This window comes from Diadema antillarum, unplaced genomic scaffold (genome assembly GCF_040938485.1).
Source record: "Diadema antillarum isolate AM-2024a unplaced genomic scaffold, OU_Dant_1.0 seq00000686_RagTag, whole genome shotgun sequence".
Lineage (NCBI taxonomy): Eukaryota > Metazoa > Echinodermata > Echinoidea > Diadematoida > Diadematidae > Diadema > Diadema antillarum.
In genome coordinates this window covers 208979-217410 of record NW_027271591.1, presented here as the reverse complement: position 1 = coordinate 217410, position 8432 = coordinate 208979, and positions in this window count along the sequence as shown.

The following is an 8432-nucleotide window of genomic DNA, read 5'->3' as shown; positions in this document are numbered from 1 at the left end:
TGGGACAAATACCCCCGATAGCTCTAAACACGATGATGTCAACAGCGAGGGTCACAATGAGGAGCAATTGGAGTGTGACGATGACCATAGTTACACGTCACCACCATCATCACCTGTCACGGAACTCACACACCATTCCAACGATGTTCAAACTAACAACGTAAACGGATCACTCTGTTCACAGCTGGATGAATACAGGAGGAAACACAAACAAGTGTTCACGGCTTCTTGTTCTGCTTCGGAATCGAATCATATCGATGATCCCCGCTTGAGTTTTCAGGCACCTCCGACAAATGCGGAAAACAAGCCAGTGAATTCTAGTACGTCAAACAACACCCTGGCGACTCAGACGGATGACGAAATCAAAATGTTTGTCAATCCATCAAACAATACTGCCCAGGCATGCCAAACAGAAGTGAATGATTTTTTTCTACAATGACGCATCTAGCCAACCAGACAGCGACTTCAAGGCAGATATCTTGCTAGTTGGAGACTCAATGGTCAAGTACATAGATCCGAAAAAGCTATCACGAAGGAAAGTGGTATTGTGCAAATCTTTTCCCGGTGCTAGAATTGATGATGCCTTTGACATAGCCAAAGATCTAGCTGGAAAACACAACGCATCGGAAATCATTTTCCATCTTGGCACCAATAACTTGGCCGATGACGAACCTAACGAAATCGTCGCCAAATTGGCATCACTCTGCGACTACATGCAAAAGTCTTTTGCAGAGCTCAAGTCTATCACAATCTCGACGATAATTCATCGTAGACAGGCCCCGCAGACAATTTCCTGGAAGACCCATCGCGTAAACGCTGACCTAAAACTTCTGGCCAATCAGCGAGCATGGAACATCATTGACAACGACTGCATAGATACCAATACCCAAATCGCCGTAGATGGCGTACATCTAAACGCACACGGGATAAAAGTCTTCGCGCAAAACCTTGTCCAGCACATCAGGTCAACAATCAGAGACGATGCATCGCCTTTTCGCAGACGGCAAGACTGGCATCGCAGGAAGAAGACTCCGAAGGGCAGGGTTTTCCGCGAAATTGGAAGGACTGCCTGCAGACCGCGAAAACACTGCTAGCTCAGCAGAATCAGTGAATTATGTCGCGAATGAAGAAAACGTAGAAGAGATACAACGTAATGAAAGAGACTCTGTGGAGAACAAAAACAGCTATCACGAACTCATTGATGGTATAATCCCAACGTTTGTTATTCTGGGTTAAAATATGTCATGTTAACGTAGCCTCTCTTCCGAATAAAATAGATGAGTTGAGTCTGTTGTTAGATAATGATCCTTTTGATATTGTAGCTATTAGTGAAACTCATTGTGATGCAACAATTTCAGATACGGATTTATCTATAGACAATTTTACTGTAATACGTAAAGATCGGTCAAGATATGGGGGAGGAGTCGCACTGTATGTAAGAAAAAGCTTAAATTTCTGTGAAATAGATATTTGTGGAAATGATTTGGAGGTCATCTGGATTAAAGTTAAATTAAAACGAATGAATCCAGTGTTTGTATGTGTAATCTACCGACCTCCTAACTCGTCCAATGATTTTTTTGTAACATTATCAAACATGCTTCACTGTATAAGCGAAAACGAAGGAGAAATCATAATAGTTGGTGATCTAAACTGTGATCTTCTTCCCGATAATCACAACTCACAGTCTCGCAGTCTTTTGTTAGTTATGAATACTAATCTCCTATACCAGCTTATTGATGTACCAACTCGCGTAACGCCCAACTCTAAGTCATTGATCGATCACGTGTACTCATCCAACCCCGAAGAACATCAGGTGACTGGGGTCTTTGAGACACACATAAGTGACCATTATTTGACTTTTACTGTTTTTGGTACTACGAAGGTGGAGACCAAACAGTTTGATAATGTAATTGAGTATAGATGTTATAGACATTTTTCACACGAGAATTTTATCAATATGTTACGAAACTTACCTTTTTTAGATATTGTAGATGATACCGATCCGAATAACGCTATAAAAAGGTGGTATAAATTGTATATGACAGCTGTCAATGAACACGCTCCCCTGAAGAGGAAGCGCCTTAGGTCAAAGTTATGTCCGTGGGTGACTGGTGACTTTGTTAATAGACACCATGAATAAGCGTGACTGGTACTACAAGATGTCTAAAAAAGCAAGCAGCCCACAAACCTCCCATTTCTGGCTCATGTATAAATCCCTGAGGAATGAAATTTCCACTAAAATCAAGGAAGCCAAAAATGATTACATAAATATTTCATTAAGTGAAAATGGTGGTACTCTGAACGCCATGTGGAAAATATATAAAGCTTATTTCATCATCGAAGAATGATAATCAAATTAAGCTTGAGTTAAATGGTGAAGAAGTGTCTGATGCAGAAGAAATAGCTCAGCAATTCAATGATTACTTTGTAAATTCTGTTGATATGTTGTTTAATCCAACAAACTTTGATATCTGTGAAAATAGCGGTGGTATTAATGAGTTTTATGATGAAAGGGCTGTTGGTTATGTTCCCCCTGACATCTCATTTGATCTCCCTGATGTGACAGATGAATTTATTGTTAATGAAATCAACCGTATTCCAGTTAAAAAAGCCGCTGGTCCTGACGATGTTTCTACAAAATTATTGAAATATGCTTGCAATGCCCCGAATGTAATTCAAAGCTTAACGCATATTCTTAATTTATCATTGGACCAGGGTGAATTTTTGGAAGATTGGAAAATCGCACGAGTCCAACCCATACACAAAGCCGGAAGTAAATCAAGTGTTGAAAATTGTCGACCTGTTTCATTATTATCAATATTGTCTAAGATACTAGAAAAAATTGTTAATGTATCATTTCAAGATTATTTGATCGGAACGAGGTATTATCAGATAGACAGTTCGGTTTCCGATCTAATCATTCGTGCGAAACCGCCTCTCTTTGTATGGTTGATCAGTGGTCTCGGAATGTAGATCACGGATACGTAAATGGTGTTGCATTTATTGACATGAGAAAAGCTTTTGATGCAGTAAACCACGAAATATTGTTACTGAAATTGAAGTCTGTAGGTTGCACAAATAGAAGTGTACGATGGTTTACTTCATATTTGAAAGGTAGAAGTCAATTTGTGTCTGTAAAAGGGAAAAAAATCATCTATTAGAGCAATACAACACGGAGTTCCACAGGGTTCAGTGTTAGCGCCAATACTTTTCTTCATATTCATTAATGATTTACCCATGAGTATCCACAACGGAGAAATGTTTCTTTTCGCAGACGACGCGACTTTATCTGTGCGAGGTAGAAGCGTGGATGAAATTCAGTCAAAACTGAACCATGCTCTTCAGGAGGTTTACATATATGGACCCAAAAAAACAAACTGCTTCTGAATATTAATAAAACTAAAGTAATGGTAATTGGGTCTAGGTAAAAAGTTCAAACTTTAAATGTCAGCAGATTATATGTACAGATAAGATCAACCCCAGTTGAATGTGTTTCTCAGTATAAATGTCTCGGAATTATGATAGACGATAATTTGCAGTTCAACAAGCATGTTGATAGAGTCGCCCTGCAAGTAAAGCAAAAATTAGGTTTTCTTAGAAGGCTCAAGGGAGCGTTCAACACTCACTATCTCAGCCTATTATACTGGGGTTATATCCTCCCACATGCCTTGTATTGTTGCAATGTATGGACCAACAGGTCACGACAAAACTACGAAACCATCAACAGGTTACACAAGCGAGCCGCTTACATTATAGCTGGCTGTTCATGGGAAACCCCATCCGCGCAAGTGCTCAATCAACTTAATTGGCCAACGTTACAAACATTGTATTCAAAAGCAATGGCATGCATGACATTTAAATGTGTGCACCATCTTGCACCCTTTTTACTCGCAAATAAGTTTGTTATGCATGATGCAGTAGCCCAACGCGTTACACGCAACTCGGGGCAGTGCAAAACTTGAAATCCCGAGATGTAATACCGAATTTTACAGGAGATCATTTGTGTGCACAGCGGTATCTCACAGGAATAATTTACCATTAGAGACGCGATGTTCCCCCAACTTAAGGCCGTGTCACACCATAACGCGGGCTTGTGGCGAGGAGGTATAGTTTCCAGCACGTAGAAGATTTTCAGCGGGCGAACAAGAATGTTTGCGATTTTCATTCATGCCTTGTCATACCGTACGGGGGAACTACTGCGGCTTGACTTGCGGGGAAACAAATTTACTCCAAGGAGCTCTCCGCAGTTGGTCCGCACCTGACAGTATCTAGCGCGTAGTTGCCCGGAGGTGCTCACGCAAGTCCGATTTAACCGCAGCCAAGTTTTGAGCATGACCAAAACTTTTTCCGGGTGAGTCGCGGGAATGCCCGTAGAGGTCCACGCAGAACGCCAGTAGAGACCCTTAGCGGCAGTTCTTCCAGGCAATTCCCACGCAGGTACTTCGCAGTCCCGTATGCAGCCAAGATAATGAAATTCTGTGAGATTTCAGCCATTCCATTAGAGGAATTCCTTCACTAAGTTGTCAGCCCCCACGCGACTGGTGCAAAGGTCACACAGTATACTCGCAAGTATAACGCGTCCAGCAAGTAACACACATGCGCTGACTCGCACAAATCCTTTTCCGCCCTCAGGAATGTCCGGTATGCTAGAAAATCCCTACACGCAACAAGCCCGAGTAGCTTGCCCGGAAAGGTGTGACAGGGCCTAAACACGGTTGCGGGTAAAAAAATATGCGTGCGCACCTCCGGGCGACTACTTTTGAGATACATGCTAGGTACTGTCATGTGCGGATATCTACGGGGACCTCCGGGTAGTCAAATTGTTCTTTGCAAGTCGCACGCAAGGTTGGTGTGACACGGCCTTTAGTTTTGTTCAAAAGCAGATTATGATATGTGTGAATCTAGAGACACGATGTTCCCCCAACTTAGAATTGTTCAAAAGGAGCCTATGATATGTGTGTTTTATTATCGAGATTTTTTTTTCAATGACTAACACGGTCTTTCACAGTTTTATCGGTTGTTGCAATAAATGTGCAATAAATGCTATTGCTGTGGTTTTTCCCAGTTCATTTTTGTTCATTTAGAAACGTTGTAGTATTTACATGTCTTTGAAATTGTTCTACACGACTGTATAAGCGTTATATGTTGATTTTGATTGTATTGAATGTAAATAATATTTTTTCTTTTTCTATGTTTGTTAGTAAATGTAATTCTGGAATGTTTTATGCGTTGTGTTTTTTAAAGGGCCCCGATGAAAACCAGCCAGTGCTGACTTACGGGCTAGCCCTTTTTAAATATGTGAAATAAATAAATAAATAAATAAATTACAGTTTGCGTATCTTTGGGCAATGCTATTCATTACATCAAGAATATATAATTATTGTTTATGTGATGCGTATATCTAATATTGTTTTGGAACATGTAAGTTTGCAAAGCTATAGTTTTTGAGTTTGTCTTAACCCCTCCTATATCGATGCATAGTTACCCAGGGGCTATGATAAAGCATCTTCTGAGCTTGTCAAATGTGAATTCAGTATTGGACTAATTCCAAAGCTCTGTAGTAACTTTCATAGTCCTGATGTGCTTTGTTCTTTGGCACAGAGAATTGGTATAGCCGAGCAAAAGGGGTAGAATCAAGTAAAATGTGTTTACTATCGCACTAGATGACATTTTGAAATCCTGATATTCTCTGAAGAATTTTGTTTGTAGTATTTCACATCTATTTTAAGCATACATAGAGTGACTCATTGTACTCTTCACATTCTTATCACTGCCGTTCCTGTAGCTTCCAATGGGTATAGACAAGTGTGTACATAGTGCTTCATGCCGTGAGATATTTTTACATGCATTCATCTAGAAATACTCCGGGTTAACTTCATTGCTGTGTCGGTATGCAGTGTATAAATACACGCTATTATAATTTTATGACATGTAAAGTATAGTAGCAATGGGCAACAGTGTCATGTGTGCAATTGCCGTGAATTCTGAGTCTGTGGGTACAGTATAGCTCAGATTGTTGGATTTTTTCACGGTTTACTGTAAATGCAGTAATTAGACGAAAGAGCCGAGTTGCTATAGATGAATGATAGTGCAGTATCATGTTGTAAATATGTTTTTTGCCTTGAAGGAGTCTAAACTTATTCTTCCGACAAACGTTATTGCCAAAGAATCTTTGCTGGTGGATATTTAAACTTTACTGTGCAGCATAGACCATTGCACTTTCTGATAACAATTACGTATTTACCATTATTGTGTGGACGTAATGTTGTCGACATTAAAAGGAATCGAGAATAAAGCCAGCCTCATCAGATATGTACATTTCATGTACTTGTATTCTATGCAATGATATGGTGATACAATGATATTAATGTGTTGTCGTAGTCTTTTTGGTGGTATAGCATCATAAGTCAACAATTTTGCCATTCTCCACTTCTTCTCCTATGTAATGGCAATCTTTTTCGGTTGTGTTGAGAGTCACTTTTCTTTAGTTATGGATATCTCCTGACAGTTGTTTGAAATTGCCTTTCATCAAAATGGGCAGCGAAATTTGGTAAATGCTCCATGCCATCCATCGTTACCTATTTTTAAATCATTCATTTGTTCAAATGTATAATTTGCAAATTTTTAAGTACACATCAGCTCTGAGTACGGATATAACATTTGAGTATGGATAAAAGCTTTGGGCATATCTTCCAATCCTGCTCATAAATGAAAGAAGATGATATTTCACTCGTTATATTTCCCTGTTTCAGCTTGATGAAGGAGTCTATTCTCGAAAGAAACTCTTACCAAAATTTAGAACCCCTAGCAGAATTTATACATCAGATATCCCTCTTTTTACGTCATTGTTTATTAAGTAAGGCCGGCCATTATTGCAAGCTATGCTTGATATAACGTCCATCTGCACTTCTATTGCTGTTATTACCAATAAATATGTTCCCTTCCCTTGTAATGCAAGATCAACGTTGGTTTACATATATGTTTTTGTGTTTGGTTATAGTTTGTCATTTCTGTACCATATATTGACCAAAAAGATCGATCTGTATCTTTATTGTCGGGGATATGTTCCGCGGAGACTGCGTCTGGCTTCACGGAAATCCTTTGTCTACGGAGGAGAGCCGTAAATGTAAAAAAATGATAATGATAATAATACCAAAAAAAAAAAAAAAAAAAAAACTCCGGACAGACGGATTTTCCTGCCTGTACCATAGAATACTGCATTTTTCTCCTACAATTCATGAACTCGATGTAATGAATAGACAAATCACATGTGTCTTATTGTGAACGCACTGTACCTCTTTATCTGAGAATTTTTTCTTTCTTTTATGAATATTGATAAAATTATTAAGCGTTACTCTGCAAAACACATAGTGAATTTGTACTGTCATTGTTCACGTTTATGGACAAGATCATGACAGCCCTTTTTCTCGTAGCTAAAACACTCTTAAGAGGAGAGTTGTGAAAATTCTGCAGATCAGCGAAAAATCTGCTATGTATGAACGTGCTAATGTTCCAGTTGGGCAGACAAATGTTTTTGGTCAAAGCACGGTGAACTTTGCATTGATGGAAGACCATCTGCGAGCAGATTTGAAGTGAGCACGATGACGCGAACATTTACTTTCGTTTGTTAATACATGTACGTGTATGCGAATCTTGAACGATCTGTACTGTATGAAACTTAATCTAATTGATTTATGTTCGATTTGTATTGTTATATATTGTGCCTTTTTCTGCCTATTTTATTGTAATACTGTATCACATGTGCGTGTGGGTAATTGGTTATATGTAGTATACTGTAGTTTTGTGTGGTTTGATGATAGTGTCCAAAAGCAAACACATTACACTTCGTATGTGTAGGCCTATATTTCTATTTGTTTTGCGTTCTCAAATTCACGTTTTCTAGTTGAATAATGTATATGAACTGTGAAACAAATAAGATTCCTTTGGCGAAGTGATGAGATGGAGCAATGGAAAGTGGAAGGACGTTTGCGTACTTGTATATACTGTACAACATATTTTTCACATGAGTCTTCGTTGCAACATCATTTTCAGTTGTTCGGTTACAAGTGTATTACGAAATTCCAAATATACTGTATAACGAAAGAAAACTGCCGGTCCCGAGAACTCCCTTATATAACAGGAGTCCACTGTACCTCTTGCCAAATGATGCGCGCTCTTCAATGCTGTCATCCAAAGCCAGTATGTCTAAAAGATCGTTATTACTCAGTGAGTGTTTTCAAAGTGCACCGATATTCTGGACAAATACATATACATAATACATAAACATGTGCCTATGTCATGGCAGTAGATGATGGTGAGGTGTGTCACTCCGTGGATAGGAAGATTTGCATCTGCTTTAAGTGTGGTAAAAGACAAGTCTGTCGTAGAGTTGATGCCATTTGTGATACAGGTCTATAGTTATACAGGTATAG